This window comes from Ranitomeya variabilis, chromosome 1 (genome assembly GCF_051348905.1).
Source record: "Ranitomeya variabilis isolate aRanVar5 chromosome 1, aRanVar5.hap1, whole genome shotgun sequence".
In the NCBI taxonomy this organism is placed as follows: Eukaryota; Metazoa; Chordata; class Amphibia; order Anura; family Dendrobatidae; genus Ranitomeya; species Ranitomeya variabilis.
Window position 1 is genome coordinate 1,003,535,252 of NC_135232.1, and position 16,827 is coordinate 1,003,552,078.

General features: G+C 31.1%; 22 non-coding genes across 22 annotated transcripts; all 22 read right to left on the minus strand.

The window, feature by feature from the left end:
• Positions 1-166: 166 nt before the first annotated feature.
• TRNAC-GCA (transfer RNA cysteine (anticodon GCA)) lies at positions 167-238 on the minus strand. Its single transcript has one exon. It is a non-coding gene; the product is annotated as a tRNA-Cys (tRNA).
• A 438-nt stretch (positions 239-676) lies between these two features.
• On the minus strand, positions 677-748 carry TRNAC-GCA (transfer RNA cysteine (anticodon GCA)). Its single transcript has one exon. It is a non-coding gene; the product is annotated as a tRNA-Cys (tRNA).
• Positions 749-1,187: 439 nt separating this feature from the next.
• TRNAC-GCA (transfer RNA cysteine (anticodon GCA)) lies at positions 1,188-1,259 on the minus strand. Its single transcript has one exon. It is a non-coding gene; the product is annotated as a tRNA-Cys (tRNA).
• Positions 1,260-3,743: 2,484 nt separating this feature from the next.
• TRNAC-GCA (transfer RNA cysteine (anticodon GCA)) lies at positions 3,744-3,815 on the minus strand. The gene has a single exon. It is a non-coding gene; the product is annotated as a tRNA-Cys (tRNA).
• A 433-nt stretch (positions 3,816-4,248) lies between these two features.
• TRNAC-GCA (transfer RNA cysteine (anticodon GCA)) lies at positions 4,249-4,320 on the minus strand. The gene has a single exon. It is a non-coding gene; the product is annotated as a tRNA-Cys (tRNA).
• Positions 4,321-4,756: 436 nt separating this feature from the next.
• TRNAC-GCA (transfer RNA cysteine (anticodon GCA)) lies at positions 4,757-4,828 on the minus strand. Its single transcript has one exon. It is a non-coding gene; the product is annotated as a tRNA-Cys (tRNA).
• Positions 4,829-5,261: 433 nt separating this feature from the next.
• Positions 5,262-5,333, minus strand: TRNAC-GCA (transfer RNA cysteine (anticodon GCA)). Its single transcript has one exon. It is a non-coding gene; the product is annotated as a tRNA-Cys (tRNA).
• A 589-nt stretch (positions 5,334-5,922) lies between these two features.
• TRNAC-GCA (transfer RNA cysteine (anticodon GCA)) lies at positions 5,923-5,994 on the minus strand. The gene has a single exon. It is a non-coding gene; the product is annotated as a tRNA-Cys (tRNA).
• Positions 5,995-7,461: 1,467 nt separating this feature from the next.
• TRNAW-CCA (transfer RNA tryptophan (anticodon CCA)) lies at positions 7,462-7,533 on the minus strand. Its single transcript has one exon. It is a non-coding gene; the product is annotated as a tRNA-Trp (tRNA).
• Positions 7,534-7,968: 435 nt separating this feature from the next.
• Positions 7,969-8,040, minus strand: TRNAC-GCA (transfer RNA cysteine (anticodon GCA)). The gene has a single exon. It is a non-coding gene; the product is annotated as a tRNA-Cys (tRNA).
• A 434-nt stretch (positions 8,041-8,474) lies between these two features.
• On the minus strand, positions 8,475-8,546 carry TRNAC-GCA (transfer RNA cysteine (anticodon GCA)). The gene has a single exon. It is a non-coding gene; the product is annotated as a tRNA-Cys (tRNA).
• A 1,971-nt stretch (positions 8,547-10,517) lies between these two features.
• On the minus strand, positions 10,518-10,589 carry TRNAW-CCA (transfer RNA tryptophan (anticodon CCA)). Its single transcript has one exon. It is a non-coding gene; the product is annotated as a tRNA-Trp (tRNA).
• Positions 10,590-11,024: 435 nt separating this feature from the next.
• TRNAC-GCA (transfer RNA cysteine (anticodon GCA)) lies at positions 11,025-11,096 on the minus strand. The gene has a single exon. It is a non-coding gene; the product is annotated as a tRNA-Cys (tRNA).
• Positions 11,097-11,530: 434 nt separating this feature from the next.
• On the minus strand, positions 11,531-11,602 carry TRNAC-GCA (transfer RNA cysteine (anticodon GCA)). Its single transcript has one exon. It is a non-coding gene; the product is annotated as a tRNA-Cys (tRNA).
• Positions 11,603-12,037: 435 nt separating this feature from the next.
• On the minus strand, positions 12,038-12,109 carry TRNAC-GCA (transfer RNA cysteine (anticodon GCA)). The gene has a single exon. It is a non-coding gene; the product is annotated as a tRNA-Cys (tRNA).
• Positions 12,110-12,547: 438 nt separating this feature from the next.
• Positions 12,548-12,619, minus strand: TRNAC-GCA (transfer RNA cysteine (anticodon GCA)). Its single transcript has one exon. It is a non-coding gene; the product is annotated as a tRNA-Cys (tRNA).
• Positions 12,620-13,057: 438 nt separating this feature from the next.
• Positions 13,058-13,129, minus strand: TRNAC-GCA (transfer RNA cysteine (anticodon GCA)). The gene has a single exon. It is a non-coding gene; the product is annotated as a tRNA-Cys (tRNA).
• Positions 13,130-14,080: 951 nt separating this feature from the next.
• TRNAC-GCA (transfer RNA cysteine (anticodon GCA)) lies at positions 14,081-14,152 on the minus strand. Its single transcript has one exon. It is a non-coding gene; the product is annotated as a tRNA-Cys (tRNA).
• Positions 14,153-14,587: 435 nt separating this feature from the next.
• TRNAC-GCA (transfer RNA cysteine (anticodon GCA)) lies at positions 14,588-14,659 on the minus strand. Its single transcript has one exon. It is a non-coding gene; the product is annotated as a tRNA-Cys (tRNA).
• Positions 14,660-15,094: 435 nt separating this feature from the next.
• On the minus strand, positions 15,095-15,166 carry TRNAC-GCA (transfer RNA cysteine (anticodon GCA)). Its single transcript has one exon. It is a non-coding gene; the product is annotated as a tRNA-Cys (tRNA).
• A 438-nt stretch (positions 15,167-15,604) lies between these two features.
• On the minus strand, positions 15,605-15,676 carry TRNAC-GCA (transfer RNA cysteine (anticodon GCA)). Its single transcript has one exon. It is a non-coding gene; the product is annotated as a tRNA-Cys (tRNA).
• A 436-nt stretch (positions 15,677-16,112) lies between these two features.
• On the minus strand, positions 16,113-16,184 carry TRNAC-GCA (transfer RNA cysteine (anticodon GCA)). Its single transcript has one exon. It is a non-coding gene; the product is annotated as a tRNA-Cys (tRNA).
• Positions 16,185-16,827: the final 643 nt, after the last annotated feature.

Here is a 16,827-nt window from a genome sequence, read left to right on the forward strand (position 1 = left end):
TGTTTTCATATTAAGAAGGCACATCAACATGAACTTTTTGCTACATTTCTGAAATAGTATTCACATTAAGAAAGTACATAAACATGAATTCAACTTCATATGGTTCTAAAATTTCCATGAACATATAGGTAAAAAAGCATGTTTAATCTGTTGAAAAAGTATCTGGAGGGGGCACTCGGAGTTGAACCAAGGACCTCTTGATCTGCAGTCAAATGCTCTACCACTGAGCTATACCCCCTACATTTGGAAAACTGACACTCTTTTTTTTTTTTTTTTACGTAAAAACTGAAATATTTTTGCGCAGTTTATATCATGGTGACTTTTTTTATGATAATGTGCATTTTACTTTGCTAAACAGATTTCATTAATTCAAAAAGTACAAAGAAACACTAAGGTACTATTATTTTACAACTCATTTCTGGGGATTAGAGTCTTCCAATGTGCCATATGTATCTTTTGTCGATTTCTTTTTAGACAAAATTTCTCAAGCATTTTCCAACATTTTTAAATTGTTTTCATATTAAGAAGGCACATCAACATGAACTTTTTGCTACATTTCTGAAATAGTATTCACATTAAGAAAGTACATAAACATGAATTCAACTTCATATGGTTCTAAAATTTCCATGAACATATAGGTAAAAAAGCATGTTTAATCTGTTGAAAAAGTATCTGGAGGGGGCACTCGGAGTTGAACCAAGGACCTCTTGATCTGCAGTCAAATGCTCTACCACTGAGCTATACCCCCTACATTTGGAAAACACACCCTCTTTTTTTTTTTTTTTTTATGTAAAAGCTGAAATATTTTTGCGCAGTTTATATCATGGTGAATTTTTTTATGATAATGTGCATTTTACTTTGCTAAACAGATTTCATTAATTCAAAAAGTACAAAGAAACACTAAGGTACTATTATTTTACAACTCATTTCTGGGGATTAGAGTCTTCCAATGTGCCATATGTATCTTTTGTCGATTTCTTTTTAGACAAAATTTCTCAAGCATTTTCCAACATTTTTAAATTGTTTTCATATTAAGAAGGCACATCAACATGAACTTTTTGCTACATTTCTGAAATAGTATTCACATTAAGAAAGTACATAAACATGAATTCAACTTCATATGGTTCTAAAATTTCCATGAACATATAGGTAAAAAAGCATGTTTAATCTGTTGAAAAAGTATCTGGAGGGGGCACTCGGAGTTGAACCAAGGACCTCTTGATCTGCAGTCAAATGCTCTACCACTGAGCTATACCCCCTACATTTGGAAAACACACCCTCTTTTTTTTTTTTTTTTATGTAAAAGCTGAAATATTTTTGCGCAGTTTATATCATGGTGACTTTTTTTATGATAATGTGCATTTTACTTTGCTAAACAGATTTCATTAATTCAAAAAGTACAAAAAAACACTAAGGTACTTATATTTTACAACTCAATTCTGGGGATTAGAGTCTTCCAAAGTGCCATATGTATCTTTTGTCGATTTTTTTTCAGACAAAATTTCTCAAGCATTTTCCAACATTTTTAAATTGTTTTCATATTAAGAAGGCACATCAACATGAACTTTTTGCTACATTTCTGAAATAGTATTCACATTAAGAAAGTACATAAACATGAATTCAACTTCATATCGTTCTAAAATTTCCATGAACATATAGGTAAAAAAGCATGTTTAATCTGTTGAAAAAGTATCTGGAGAGGGCACTCGGAGTTGAACCAAAGACCTCTTGATCTGCAGTCAAATGCTCTACCACTGAGCTATACCCCCTACATTTGTAAAACACACCCTCTTTTTTTTTTTTTTTTTTTTTAACAACGTAAAAACTGAAATATTTTTGCACAGTTTATATCGTGGTGACTTTTTTATGATAATGAGCATTTTACTTTGCTAAACAGATTTCATTAATTCAAAAAGTACAAAGAAACACTAAGTTATTTTTATTTTACAACTCATTTCTGGGGATTAGAGTCTTCCAATGTGCCATGTGTATCTTTTGTCCATTTCTTTTCAGACAAAATTTCTCAAGCATTTTCCAACATTTTTAAATTGTTTTCATATTAAGAAGGCACATCAACATGAACTTTTTGCTACATTTTTGAAATAGTATTCACATTAAGAAAGTACATAAACATGAATTCAACTTCATATGGTTCTAAAATTTCCATGAACATATAGGTAAAAAAGCATGTTTAATCTGTTGAAAAAGTATCTGGAGGGGGCACTCGGAGATGAACCAAGGACCTCCTGATCTGCAGTCAAATGCTCTACCACTTTGCTATACCCCCTACATTTGGAAAACACACCCTTTTTTTTTTTTTTTTAACGTAAAAACTGAAATATTTTTGCACAGTTTATATCGTGGTGACTTTTTTTTATGATAATGTGCATTTTACTTTGCTAAACAGATTTCATTAACTCAAAAAGTACAAAGAAACACTAAGGTATTTTTATTTTACAACTCATTTCTGGGGATTAGAGTCTTCCAATGTGCCATATGTATCTTTTGTCGATTTCTTTTCAGACAAAATTTCTCAAGCATTTTCCAACATTTTTAAATTGTTTTCATATTAAGAAGGCACATCAACATGAACTTTTTGCTACATTTCTGAAATAGTATTCACATTAAGAAAGTACATAAAAATGAATTCAACTTCATATGGTTCTAAAATTTCCATGAACATATAGGTAAAAAAGCATGTTTAATCTGTTGAAAAAGTATCTGGAGGGGGCACTCGGAGTTGAACCAAGGACCTCTTGATCTGCATTCAAATGCTCTACCACTGAGCTATACCCCCTACATTTGAAAAACACACCCTCTTTTTTTTTTTTTTTACGTAAAAACTGAAATATTTTTGCGCAGTTTATATCATGGTGACTTTTTTTATGATAATGTGCATTTTACTTTGCTAAACAGATTTCATTAATTCAAAAAGTACAAAGAAACACTAAGGTACTTTTATTTTACAACTCATTTCTGGGGATTAGAGTCTTCCAATGTGCCATATGTATCTTTTGTCGATTTCTTTTCAGACAAAATTTCTCAAGCATTTTCCAACATTTTTAAATTGTTTTCATATTAAGAAGGCACATCAACATGAACTTTTTGCTACATTTCTGAAATAGTATTCACATTAAGAAAGTACATAAACATGAATTCAACTTCATATGGTTCTAAAATTTCCATGAACATATAGGTAAAAAAGCATGTTTAATCTGTTGAAAAAGTATTCTCGAGGGGGCACTCGGAGTTGAACCAAGGACCTCTTGATCTGCAGTCAAATGCTCTACCACTGAGCTATACCCCTTACATTTGGAAAACACACCCTCTTTTTTTTTTTTTTTACGTAAAAACTGAAATATTTTTGCGCAGTTTATATCGTGGTGACTTTTTTATGATAATGAGCATTTTACTTTGCTAAACAGATTTCATTAATTCAAAAAGTACAAAGAAACACTAAGGTATTTTTATTTTACAACTCATTTCTGGGGATTAGAGTCTTCCAATGTGCCATGTGTATCTTTTGTCCATTTGTTTTCAGACAAAATTTCTCAAGCATTTTCCAACATTTTTAAATTGTTTTCATATTAAGAAGGCACATCAACATGAACTTTTTGCTACATTTTTGAAATAGTATTCACATTAAGAAAGTACATAAACATGAATTCAACTTCATATGGTTCTAAAATTTCCATGAACATATAGGTAAAAAAGCATGTTTAATCTGTTGAAAAAGTATCTGGAGGGGGCACTCGGAGTTGAACCAAGGACCTCTTGATCTGCAGTCAAATGCTCTACCACTGAGCTATACCCCCTACATTTGGTAAACACACCCTCTTTTTTTTTTTATGTAAAAACTGAAATATTTTTGCGCAGTTTATATCATGGTGACTTTTTTTATGATAATGTGCATTTTACTTTGCTAAACAGATTTCATTAATTCAAAAAGTACAAAAAAACACTAAGGTACTTATATTTTACAACTCAATTCTGGGGATTAGAGTCTTCCAATGTGCCATATGTATCTTTTGTCGATTTTTTTTCAGACAAAATTTCTCAAGCATTTTCCAACATTTTTAAATTGTTTTCATATTAAGAAGGCACATCAACATGAACTTTTTGCTACATTTCTGAAATAGTATTCACATTAAGAAAGTACATAAACATGAATTCAACTTCATATGGTTCTAAAATTTCCATGAACATATAGGTAAAAAAGCATGTTTAATCTGTTGAAAAAGTATCTGGAGGGGGCACTCGGAGTTGAACCAAGGACCTCTTGATCTGCAGTCAAATGCTCTACCACTGAGCTATACCCCCTACATTTGGAAAACACACCCTCTTTTTTTTTTTTTTATGTAAAAGCTGAAATATTTTTGCGCAGTTTATATCATGGTGACTTTTTTTATGATAATGTGCATTTTACTTTGCTAAACAGATTTCATTAATTCAAAAAGTACAAAAAAACACTAAGGTACTTATATTTTACAACTCAATTCTGGGGATTAGAGTCTTCCAATGTGCCATATGTATCTTTTGTCGATTTTTTTTCAGACAAAATTTCTCAAGCATTTTCCAACATTTTTAAATTGTTTTCATATTAAGAAGGCACATCAACATGAACTTTTTGCTACATTTCTGAAATAGTATTCACATTAAGAAAGTACATAAACATGAATTCAACTTCATATGGTTCTAAAATTTCCATGAACATATAGGTAAAAAAGCATGTTTAATCTGTTGAAAAAGTATCTGGAGGGGGCACTCGGAGTTGAACCAAGGACCTCTTGATCTGCAGTCAAATGCTCTACCACTGAGCTATACCCCCTACTTTTGGAAAACACACTCTTTTTTTTTTTTTACGTAAAAACTGAAATATTTTTGCGCAGTTTATATCATGGTGACTTTTTTTATGATAATGTGCATTTTACTTTGCTAAACAGATTTCATTAATTCAAAAAGTACAAAGAAACACTAAGGTACTTTTATTTTACAACTCATTTCTGGGGATTAGAGTCTTCCAATGTGCCATATGTATCTTTTGTCGATTTCTTTTCAGACAAAATTTCTCAAGCATTTTCCAACATTTTTAAATTGTTTTCATATTAAGAAGGCACATCAACATGAACTTTTTGCTACATTTCTGAAATAGTATTCACATTAAGAAAGTACATAAACATGAATTCAACTTCATATGGTTCTAAAATTTCCATGAACATATAGGTAAAAAAGCATGTTTAATCTGTTGAAAAAGTATCTGGAGGGGGCACTCGGAGTTGAACCAAGGACCTCTTGATCTGCAGTCAAATGCTCTACCACTGAGCTATACCCCCTACATTTGGAAAACACACCCTCTTTTTTTTTTTTTTTTATGTAAAAGCTGAAATATTTTTGCACAGTTTATATCATGGTGACTTTTTTTATGATAATGTGCATTTTACTTTGCTAAACAGATTTCATTAATTCAAAAAGTACAAAAAAACACTAAGGTACTTATATTTTACAACTCAATTCTGGGGATTAGAGTCTTCCAATGTGCCATATGTATCTTTTGTCGATTTTTTTTCAGACAAAATTTCTCAAGCATTTTCCAATGCTAAACAGATTTCATTAATTCAAAAAGTACAAAGAAACACTAAGGTACTATTATTTTACAACTCATTTCTGGGGATTAGAGTCTTCCAATGTGCCATATGTATCTTTTGTTGATTTCTTTTTAGACAAAATTTCTCAAGCATTTTCCAACATTTTTAAATTGTTTTCATATTAAGAAGGCACATCAACATGAACTTTTTGCTACATTTCTGAAATAGTATTCACATTAAGAAAGTACATAAACATGAATTCAACTTCATATGGTTCTAAAATTTCCATGAACATATAGGTAAAAAAGCATGTTTAATCTGTTGAAAAAGTATCTGGAGGGGGCACTCGGAGTTGAACCAAGGACCTCTTGATCTGCAGTCAAATGCTCTACCACTGAGCTATACCCCCTACATTTGGAAAACACACCCTCTTTTTTTTTTTTTTTTATGTAAAAGCTGAAATATTTTTGCGCAGTTTATATCATGGTGACTTTTTTTATGATAATGTGCATTTTACTTTGCTAAACAGATTTCATTAATTCAAAAAGTACAAAAAAACACTAAGGTACTTATATTTTACAACTCAATTCTGGGGATTAGAGTCTTCCAAAGTGCCATATGTATCTTTTGTCGATTTTTTTTCAGACAAAATTTCTCAAGCATTTTCCAACATTTTTAAATTGTTTTCATATTAAGAAGGCACATCAACATGAACTTTTTGCTACATTTCTGAAATAGTATTCACATTAAGAAAGTACATAAACATGAATTCAACTTCATATGGTTCTAAAATTTCCATGAACATATAGGTAAAAAAGCATGTTTAATCTGTTGAAAAAGTATCTGGAGAGGGCACTCGGAGTTGAACCAAAGACCTCTTGATCTGCAGTCAAATGCTCTACCACTGAGCTATACCCCCTACATTTGTAAAACACACCCTCTTTTTTTTTTTTTTTTTTTTTTAACAACGTAAAAACTGAAATATTTTTGCACAGTTTATATCGTGGTGACTTTTTTATGATAATGAGCATTTTACTTTGCTAAACAGATTTCATTAATTCAAAAAGTACAAAGAAACACTAAGTTATTTTTATTTTACAACTCATTTCTGGGGATTAGAGTCTTCCAATGTGCCATGTTTATCTTTTGTCCATTTATTTTCAGACAAAATTTCTCAAGCATTTTCCAACATTTTTAAATTGTTTTCATATTAAGAAGGCACATCAACATGAACTTTTTGCTACATTTTTGAAATAGTATTCACATTAAGAAAGTACATAAACATGAATTCAACTTCATATGGTTCTAAAATTTCCATGAACATATAGGTAAAAAAGCATGTTTAATCTGTTGAAAAAGTATCTGGAGGGGGCACTCGGAGTTGAACCAAGGACCTCCTGATCTGCAGTCAAATGCTCTACCACTTTGCTATACCCCCTACATTTGGAAAACACACCCCTTTTTTTTTTTTTTTTAACGTAAAAACTGAAATATTTTTGCACAGTTTATATCGTGGTGACTTTTTTTATGATAATGTGCATTTTACTTTGCTAAACAGATTTCATTAACTCAAAAAGTACAAAGAAACACTAAGGTATTTTTATTTTACAACTCATTTCTGGGGATTAGAGTCTTCCAATGTGCCATATGTATCTTTTGTCGATTTCTTTTCAGACAAAATTTCTCAAGCATTTTCCAACATTTTTAAATTGTTTTCATATTAAGAAGGCACATCAACATGAACTTTTTGCTACATTTCTGAAATAGTATTCACATTAAGAAAGTACATAAAAATGAATTCAACTTCATATGGTTCTAAAATTTCCATGAACATATAGGTAAAAAAGCATCTTTAATCTGTTGAAAAAGTATCTGGAGGGGGCACTCGGAGTTGAACCAAGGACCTCTTGATCTGGAGTCAAATGCTCTACCACTGAGCTATTCCCCCTACATTTGAAAAACACACCCTCTTTTTTTTTTTTACGTAAAAACTGAAATATTTTTGCGCAGTTTATATCATGGTGACTTTTCTTTATGATAATGTGCATTTTACTTTGCTAAACAGATTTCATTAATTCAAAAAGTACAAAGAAACACTAAGGTACTTATATTTTACAACTCATTTCTGGGGATTAGAGTCTTCCAATGTGCCATATGTATCTTTTGTCGATTTCTTTTCAGACAAAATTTCTCAAGCATTTTCCAACATTTTTAAATTGTTTTCATATTAAGAAGGCACATCAACATGAACTTTTTGCTACATTTCTGAAAGAGTATTCACATTAAGAAAGTACATAAACATGAATTCAACTTCATATGGTTCTAAAATTTCCATGAACATATAGGTAAAAAAGCATGTTTAATCTGTTGACAAAGTATCTGGAGGGGGCACTCGGAGTTGAACCAAGGACCTCTTGATCTGCAGTCAAATGCTCTACCACTGAGCTATACCCCCTACATTTGGAAAACACACCCTCTTCTTTTTTTTTATGTAAAAACTGAAACATTATTGCGCAGTTTATATCGTGGTGACTTTTTTTATGATAATGTGCATTTTACTTTGCAAAACAGATTTCAATAATTCAAAAAGTACAAAGAAACACTAAGGTATTTTTATTTTACAACTCATTTCTGGGGATTAGAGTCTTCCAATGTGCCATATGTATCTTTTGTCGATTTCTTTTCAGACAAAATTTCTCAAGCATTTTCCAACATTTTTAAATTGTTTTCATATTAAGAAGGCACATCAACATGAACTTTTTGCTACATTTCTGAAATAGTATTCACATTAAGAAAGTACATAAACATGAATTCAACTTCATATGGTTCTAAAATTTCCATGAACATATAGGTAAAAAAGCATGTTTAATCTGTTGAAAAAGTATCTGGAGGGGGCACTCGGAGTTGAACCAAGGACCTCTTGATCTGCAGTCAAATGCTCTACCACTGAGCTATACCCCCTACATTTGGAAAACACACCCTCTTCTTTTTTTTTACGTAAAAACTGAAATATTTTTGCGCAGTTTATATCGTGGTGACTTTTTTTATGATAATGTGCATTTTACTTTGCTAAACAGATTTCAATAATTCAAAAAGTACAAAGAAACACTAAGGTATTTTTATTTTACAACTCATTTCTGGGGATTAGAGTCTTCCAATGTGCCATATGTATCTTTTGTCGATTTCTTTTTAGACAAAATTTCTCAAGCATTTTCCAACATTTTTAAATTGTTTTCATATTAAGAAGGCACATCAACATGAACTTTTTGCTACATTTCTGAAATAGTATTCACATTAAGAAAGTACATAAACATGAATTCAACTTCATATGGTTCTAAAATTTCCATGAACATATAGGTAAAAAAGCATGTTTAATCTGTTGAAAAAGTATCTGGAGGGGGCACTCGGAGTTGAACCAAGGACCTCTTGATCTGCAGTCAAATGCTCTTCCACTGAGCTATACCCCCTACATTTGGAAAACACACCCTCTTTTTTTTTTTTTTTTATGTAAAAGCTGAAATATTTTTGCGCAGTTTATATCATGGTGACTTTTTTTATGATAATGTGCATTTTACTTTGCTAAACAGATTTCATTAATTCAAAAAGTACAAAAAAACACTAAGGTACTTATATTTTACAACTCAATTCTGGGGATTAGAGTCTTCCAAAGTGCCATATGTATCTTTTGTCGATTTTTTTTCAGACAAAATTTCTCAAGCATTTTCCAACATTTTTAAATTGTTTTCATATTAAGAAGGCACATCAACATGAACTTTTTGCTACATTTCTGAAATAGTATTCACATTAAGAAAGTACATAAACATGAATTCAACTTCATATGGTTCTAAAATTTCCATGAACATATAGGTAAAAAAGCATGTTTAATCTGTTGAAAAAGTATCTGGAGAGGGCACTCGGAGTTGAACCAAAGACCTCTTGATCTGCAGTCAAATGCTCTACCACTGAGCTATACCCCCTACATTTGTAAAACACACCCTCTTTTTTTTTTTTTTTTTTTTTAACAACGTAAAAACTGAAATATTTTTGCACAGTTTATATCGTGGTGACTTTTTTATGATAATGAGCATTTTACTTTGCTAAACAGATTTCATTAATTCAAAAAGTACAAAGAAACACTAAGTTATTTTTATTTTACAACTCATTTCTGGGGATTAGAGTCTTCCAATGTGCCATGTGTATCTTTTGTCCATTTCTTTTCAGACAAAATTTCTCAAGCATTTTCCAACATTTTTAAATTGTTTTCATATTAAGAAGGCACATCAACGTGAACTTTTTGCTACATTTTTGAAATAGTATTCACATTAAGAAAGTACATAAACATGAATTCAACTTCATATGGTTCTAAAATTTCCATGAACATATAGGTAAAAAAGCATGTTTAATCTGTTGAAAAAGTATCTGGAGGGGGCACTCGGAGTTGAACCAAGGACCTCCTGATCTGCAGTCAAATGCTCTACCACTTTGCTATACCCCCTACATTTGGAAAACACACCCTTTTTTTTTTTTTTTTAACGTAAAAACTGAAATATTTTTGCACAGTTTATATCGTGGTGACTTTTTTTATGATAATGTGCATTTTACTTTGCTAAACAGATTTCATTAACTCAAAAAGTACAAAGAAACACTAAGGTATTTTTATTTTACAACTCATTTCTGGGGATTAGAGTCTTCCAATGTGCCATATGTATCTTTTGTCGATTTCTTTTCAGACAAAATTTCTCAAGCATTTTCCAACATTTTTAAATTGTTTTCATATTAAGAAGGCACATCAACATGAACTTTTTGCTACATTTCTGAAATAGTATTCACATTAAGAAAGTACATAAAAATGAATTCAACTTCATATGGTTCTAAAATTTCCATGAACATATAGGTAAAAAAGCATCTTTAATCTGTTAAAAAAGTATCTGGAGGGGGCACTCGGAGTTGAACCAAGGACCTCTTGATCTGGAGTCAAATGCTCTACCACTGAGCTATTCCCCCTACATTTGAAAAACACACCCTCTTTTTTTTTTTTACGTAAAAACTGAAATATTTTTGCGCAGTTTATATCATGGTGACTTTTCTTTATGATAATGTGCATTTTACTTTGCTAAACAGATTTCATTAATTCAAAAAGTACAAAGAAACACTAAGGTACTTATATTTTACAACTCATTTCTGGGGATTAGAGTCTTCCAATGTGCCATATGTATCTTTTGTCGATTTCTTTTCAGACAAAATTTCTCAAGCATTTTCCAACATTTTTAAATTGTTTTCATATTAAGAAGGCACATCAACATGAACTTTTTGCTACATTTCTGAAAGAGTATTCACATTAAGAAAGTACATAAACATGAATTCAACTTCATATGGTTCTAAAATTTCCATGAACATATAGGTAAAAAAGCATGTTTAATCTGTTGACAAAGTATCTGGAGGGGGCACTCGGAGTTGAACCAAGGACCTCTTGATCTGCAGTCAAATGCTCTACCACTGAGCTATACCCCCTACATTTGGAAAACACACCCTCTTCTTTTTTTTTATGTAAAAACTGAAATATTTTTGCGCAGTTTATATCGTGGTGACTTTTTTTATGATAATGTGCATTTTACTTTGCAAAACAGATTTCAATAATTCAAAAAGTACAAAGAAACACTAAGGTATTTTTATTTTACAACTCATTTCTGGGGATTAGAGTCTTCCAATGTGCCATATGTATCTTTTGTCGATTTCTTTTCAGACAAAATTTCTCAAGCATTTTCCAACATTTTTAAATTGTTTTCATATTAAGAAGGCACATCAACATGAACTTTTTGCTACATTTCTGAAATAGTATTCACATTAAGAAAGTACATAAACATGAATTCAACTTCATATGGTTCTAAAATTTCCATGAACATATAGGTAAAAAAGCATGTTTAATCTGTTGAAAAAGTATCTGGAGGGGGCACTCGGAGTTGAACCAAGGACCTCTTGATCTGCAGTCAAATGCTCTACCACTGAGCTATACCCCCTACATTTGGAAAACACACCCTCTTCTTTTTTTTTTACGTAAAAACTGAAATATTTTTGCGCAGTTTATATCGTGGTGACTTTTTTTATGATAATGTGCATTTTACTTTGCTAAACAGATTTCAATAATTCAAAAAGTACAAAGAAACACTAAGGTATTTTTATTTTACAACTCATTTCTGGGGATTAGAGTCTTCCAATGTGCCATATGTATCTTTTGTCGATTTCTTTTCTGACAAAATTTCTCAAGCATTTTCCAACATTTTTAAATTGTTTTCATATTAAGAAGGCACATCAACATGAACTTTTTGCTACATTTCTGAAATAGTATTCACATTAAGAAAGTACATAAACATGAATTCAACTTCATATGGTTCTAAAATTTCCATGAACATATAGGTAAAAAAGCATGTTTAATCTGTTGAAAAAGTATCTGGAGGGGGCACTCGGAGTTGAACCAAGGACCTCTTGATCTGCAGTCAAATGCTCTACCACTGAGCTATACCCCCTACATTTGGAAAACACACCCTCTTTTTTTTTTTTTTTTATGTAAAAGCTGAAATATTTTTGCGCAGTTTATATCATGGTGACTTTTTTTATGATAATGTGCATTTTACTTTGCTAAACAGATTTCATTAATTCAAAAAGTACAAAAAAACACTAAGGTACTTATATTTTACAACTCAATTCTGGGGATTAGAGTCTTCCAATGTGCCATATGTATCTTTTGTCGATTTTTTTTCAGACAAAATTTCTCAAGCATTTTCCAACATTTTTAAGTTGTTTTCATATTAAGAAGGCACATCAACATGAACTTTTTGCTACATTTCTGAAATAGTATTCACATTAAGAAAGTACATAAACATGAATTCAACTTCATATGGTTCTAAAATTTCCATGAACATATAGGTAAAAAAGCATGTTTAATCTGTTGAAAAAGTATCTGGAGGGGGCACTCGGAGTTGAACCAAGGACCTCTTGATCTGCAGTCAAATGCTCTACCACTGAGCTATACCCCCTACATTTGGAAAACACACACTCTTTTTTTTTTTTTTTTACGTAAAAACTGAAATATTTTTGCGCAGTTTATATCATGGTGACTTTTTTTATGATAATGTGCATTTTACTTTGCTAAACAGATTTCATTAATTCAAAAAGTACAAAAAAACACTAAGGTACTTATATTTTACAACTCAATTCTGGGGATTAGAGTCTTCCAATGTGCCATATGTATCTTTTGTCGATTTTTTTTCAGACAAAATTTCTCAAGCATTTTCCAACATTTTTAAATTGTTTTCATATTAAGAAGGCACATCAACATGAACTTTTTGCTACATTTCTGAAATAGTATTCACATTAAGAAAGTACATAAACATGAATTCAACTTCATATGGTTCTAAAATTTCCATGAACATATAGGTAAAAAAGCATGTTTAATCTGTTGAAAAAGTATCTGGAGAGGGCACTCGGAGTTGAACCAAGGACCTCTTGATCTGCAGTCAAATGCTCTACCACTGAGCTATACCCCCTACATTTGTAAAACACACCCTTTTTTTTTTTTTTTTTTTTTAACAACGTAAAAACTGAAATATTTTTGCACAGTTTATATCGTGGTGACTTTTTTATGATAATGAGCATTTTACTTTGCTAAACAGATTTCATTAATTCAAAAAGTACAAAGAAACACTAAGTTATTTTTATTTTACAACTCATTTCTGGGGATTAGAGTCTTCCAATGTGCCATGTGTATCTTTTGTCGATTTCTTTTCAGACAAAATTTCTCAAGCATTTTCCAACATTTTTAAATTGTTTTCATATTAAGAAGGCACATCAACATGAACTTTTTGCTACATTTCTGAAATAGTATTCACATTAAGAAAGTACATAAAAATGAATTCAACTTCATATGGTTCTAAAATTTCCATGAACATATAGGTAAAAAAGCATCTTTAATCTGTTGAAAAAGTATCTGGAGGGGGCACTCGGAGTTGAACCAAGGACCTCTTGATCTGCAGTCAAATGCTCTACCACTGAGCTATTCCCCCTACATTTGAAAAACACACCCTCTTTTTTTTTTTTACGTAAAAACTGAAATATTTTTGCGCAGTTTATATCATGGTGACTTTTCTTTATGATAATGTGCATTTTACTTTGCTAAACAGATTTCATTAATTCAAAAAGTACAAAGAAACACTAAGGTACTTATATTTTACAACTCATTTCTGGGGATTAGAGTCTTCCAATGTGCCATATGTATCTTTTGTCGATTTCTTTTCAGACAAAATTTCTCAAGCATTTTCCAACATTTTTAAATTGTTTTCATATTAAGAAGGCACATCAACATGAACTTTTTGCTACATTTCTGAAAGAGTATTCACATTAAGAAAGTACATAAACATGAATTCAACTTCATATGGTTCTAAAATTTCCATGAACATATAGGTAAAAAAGCATGTTTAATCTGTTGACAAAGTATCTGGAGGGGGCACTCGGAGTTGAACCAAGGACCTCTTGATCTGCAGTCAAATGCTCTACCACTGAGCTATACCCCCTACATTTGGAAAACACACCCTCTTCTTTTTTTTTTATGTAAAAACTGAAATATTTTTGCGCAGTTTATATCGTGGTGACTTTTTTTATGATAATGTGCATTTTACTTTGCAAAACAGATTTCAATAATTCAAAAAGTACAAAGAAACACTAAGGTATTTTTATTTTACAACTCATTTCTGGGGATTAGAGTCTTCCAATGTGCCATATGTATCTTTTGTCGATTTCTTTTCAGACAAAATTTCTCAAGCATTTTCCAACATTTTTAAATTGTTTTCATATTAAGAAGGCACATCAACATGAACTTTTTGCTACATTTCTGAAATAGTATTCACATTAAGAAAGTACATAAACATGAATTCAACTTCATATGGTTCTAAAATTTCCATGAACATATAGGTAAAAAAGCATGTTTAATCTGTTGAAAAAGTATCTGGAGGGGGCACTCGGAGTTGAACCAAGGACCTCTTGATCTGCAGTCAAATGCTCTACCACTGAGCTATACCCCCTACATTTGGAAAACACACCCTCTTCTTTTTTTTTACGTAAAAACTGAAATATTTTTGCGCAGTTTATATCGTGGTGACTTTTTTTATGATAATGTGCATTTTACTTTGCTAAACAGATTTCAATAATTCAAAAAGTACAAAGAAACACTAAGGTATTTTTATTTTACAACTCATTTCTGGGGATTAGAGTCTTCCAATGTGCCATATGTATCTTTTGTCGATTTCTTTTCAGACAAAATTTCTCAAGCCTTTTTTCAACATTTTTAAATTGTTTTCATATTAAGAAGGCACATCAACATGAACTTTTTGCTACATTTCTGAAATAGTATTCACATTAAGAAAGTACATAAACATGAATTCAACTTCATATGGTTCTAAAATTTCCATGAACATATAGGTAAAAAAGCATGTTTAATCTGTTGAAAAAGTATCTGGAGGGGGCACTCGGAGTTGAACCAAGGACCTCTTGATCTGCAGTCAAATGCTCTACCACTGAGCTATACCCCCTACATTTGGAAAACACACCCTCTTTTTTTTTTTTTTTTATGTAAAAGCTGAAATATTTTTGCGCAGTTTATATCATGGTGACTTTTTTTATGATAATGTGCATTTTACTTTGCTAAACAGATTTCAATAATTCAAAAAGTACAAAGAAACACTAAGGTATTTTTATTTTACAACTCATTTCTGGGGATTAGAGTCTTCCAATGTGCCATATGTATCTTTTGTCGATTTCTTTTCAGACAAAATTTCTCAAGCATTTTCCAACATTTTTAAATTGTTTTCATATTAAGAAGGCACATCAACATGAACTTTTTGCTACATTTCTGAAATAGTATTCACATTAAGAAAGTACATAAACATGAATTCAACTTCATATGGTTCTAAAATTTCCATGAACATATAGGTAAAAAAGCATGTTTAATCTGTTGAAAAAGTATCTGGAGGGGGCACTCGGAGTTGAACCAAGGACCTCTTGATCTGCAGTCAAATGCTCTACCACTGAGCTATACCCCCTACATTTGGAAAACACACCCTCTTTTTTTTTTTTTTACGTAAAAACTGAAATATTTTTGCGCAGTTTATATCGTGGTGACTTTTTTTATGATAATGAGCATTTTACTTTGCTAAACAGATTTCATTAATTCAAAAAGTACAAAGAAACACTAAGGTATTTTTATTTTACAACTCATTTCTGGGGATTAGAGTCTTCCAATGTGCCATATGTATCTTTTGTCGATTTCTTTTCAGACAAAATTTCTCAAGCATTTTCCAACATTTTTAAATTGTTTTCATATTAAGAAGGCACATCAACATGAACTTTTTGCTACATTTCTGAAATAGTATTCACATTAAGAAAGTACATAAAAATGAATTCAACTTCATATGGTTCTAAAATTTCCATGAACATATAGGTAAAAAAGCATGTTTAATCTGTTGAAAAAGTATCTGGAGGGGGCACTCGGAGTTGAACCAAGGACCTCTTGATCTGCAGTCAAATGCTCTACCACTGAGCTATACCCCCTACATTTGGAAAACACACACTCTTTTTTTTTTTTTTTACGTAAAAACTGAAATATTTTTGCGCAGTTTATATCATGGTGACTTTTTTTATGATAATGTGCATTTTACTTTGCTAAACAGATTTCATTGATTCAAAAAGTACAAAGAAACACTAAGGTACTTTTATTTTACAACTCATTTCTGGGGATTAGAGTCTTCCAATGTGCCATATGTATCTTTTGTCGATTTCTTTTCAGACAAAATTTCTCAAGCATTTTCCAACATTTTTAAATTGTTTTCATATTAAGAAGGCACATCAACATGAACTTTTTGCTACATTTCTGAAATAGTATTCACATTAAGAAAGTACATAAACATGAATTCAACTTCATATGGTTCTAAAATTTCCATGAACATATAGGTAAAAAGGCATGTTTAATCTGTTGAAAAAGTATCTGGAGGGGGCACTTGGAGTTGAACCAAGAACCTCTTGATCTGCAGTCGAATGCTCTACCACTGAGATATACCCCCTACATTTGAAAAACACACCCTCTTTTTTTTTTTTTTTTTTTTTTTTAACAACGTAAAAACTGAAATATTTTTGCACAGTTTATATCGTGGTGACTTTTTTTTATGATAATGTGCATTTTACTTTGCTAAACAGA